This window comes from Malania oleifera, chromosome 5 (genome assembly GCF_029873635.1).
Source record: "Malania oleifera isolate guangnan ecotype guangnan chromosome 5, ASM2987363v1, whole genome shotgun sequence".
In the NCBI taxonomy this organism is placed as follows: Eukaryota; Viridiplantae; Streptophyta; class Magnoliopsida; order Santalales; family Ximeniaceae; genus Malania; species Malania oleifera.
This window is the reverse complement of record NC_080421.1, coordinates 23,948,281-23,950,225: the sequence shown is the minus strand read 5'-3', so window position 1 is coordinate 23,950,225 and position 1,945 is coordinate 23,948,281.

The following is a 1,945-nucleotide window of genomic DNA, read 5'->3' as shown; positions in this document are numbered from 1 at the left end:
CTTTTCCTCACATCTTTTCAAAATCACAATTAAATGTGTCAAACAATGATCAAAAGACTTACCGAACACAGAAAAGTCATCCATAAAAATTTTGCACATATCATCTAACATATTAGAGAAAATACTCATCATACAGCGTTGGAAAGTAGTAGGGGCATTGCATAGATCGAATGGCATTCTGCAGAAAGCAAAGGTACCAAAGGGACAAGTGAAGGTAGTCTTCTCTTGGTCCTCAGGTGCTACGGAAATTTGATAGTAACCAGAAAATCCATCCAAGAAACAATAAAAAGAATTACCAGCTACTTTCTCTAATATCTGATCTAGGAAAGGTAATGGGAAATGATCTTTTCGGCTAGCCGAATTCAATTTACGATAATCAATGCACATTCTCCAACCCGTTACTTTCCTAGATGGCATCAATTCTCCATTAGCATTTTCAATGACAGTCAAACCAGATTTTTTTGGAACTACCTGTGTTGGGCTTACCCATTTGCTGTCGGAGATTGGATAGATGATGTCAGCAGCTAATAATTTCAGCACTTCATTTTTTACCACCTCTTTCATGGCTGGATTCAGCCTCCTTTGTGCATCTCGAACTGGTTTAGCGTCTCCTTCGAGGAAGATGTTATGAGTGCAAATGGAAGGGTCGATACCCTTAATGTCAGCAATAGTCCATCCAATCGCTCCTCGATGTACCTACAATAATTTAGTTTCCTGTTCAAGAGTAAGGTGTGAAGAAATTACCACAGGGAAAGTGCCGTCTACTAGACCCAAGAAAGCATATTTCAGCTCAGCAGGCAATGGTTTCAACTCAAGTGTTGGAATTTCTTCTGCGGATGATTTTAGAATTTCTGGTAGGTCAATGACCTCAAATGTAGGCTTACGCCAACTACTTGTATAACTCGCATCAAACATATGAGGAACACTATCTGGGATCTGCTCCTCTGATTCTAGCAATAATTCATCAATCCCTTCAAATTGGGCAAAAGAGTCATTTTCAAGTGCGGCATCGACGTTGAGTACCGACAGTAGCTCTGAAGTGTCTAAGTCATCTATCACATCGACTGCATGAGTATCTGCGTCATCACACCCACTTGACATCCTATGAGCATTAAAAACATTCATTTCCAGTGTCATGTTCCCAAATGTGAGCTTGAGGACTCTGCTCCGACAATTAATCAGGGCTTTTGAAGTAGCAAGGAATGGTCGCCCCAAAATGACAGGAGCCTGATATATGGTGGAAACAGGCTACTGCATATCCAAAACAACGAAATCCGCAGGATAGTAAAATTTGTCAACCTGAACCAAAACATCCTCAACAATACCTTGTGGAGCCTTTACAGATCTGTCTGCCAACTGTAGTATCATAATAGTTCTCTTCAATTCACCTAAACCCAGCTGGTCATATAATGAAGACGGAAGCAGATTCAAACTACTCCCAAGGTCAAGTGGAGCTCTCTCAATACGAGATTCACCAATCATGATTGGTATCGTAGGGGACCCAGGATCTTTAAGTTTCTGTGGAGTCTGACTAAGAATCAATGCACTGACCTGCTCAGTTAAGAAAGCCTTTTTCTTCACGTTCAGTTTCCTTTTTATGGTGCAGAGGTCTTTCAGGAATTTTGCATATGCAGGGATCTGCTGTATGGCATCTAAGAGTGGGATGTTGATTTTTACTTGCTTGAATATCTTTTGAATCTCCGTATGATACTTGTTCTTTTGTCCAGATGTCAAACGCTGAGGGTATGGGACCACCGGCTGATATTCCTTAACTGGCTCATCTTCCTTATTATCGGGCGTTGTAGAACTCGAGCTAGCCTCATCTGATTTTTTCTTTCCTTTATCTATCTCATCTACCGCCTCAAGTGTCGGCGCGGCTGGCTGTTAATCAGTAGGTAATTCAGGACGGGAAACTTTTTTTCCACTTCGCAAAGTAATAACTGCT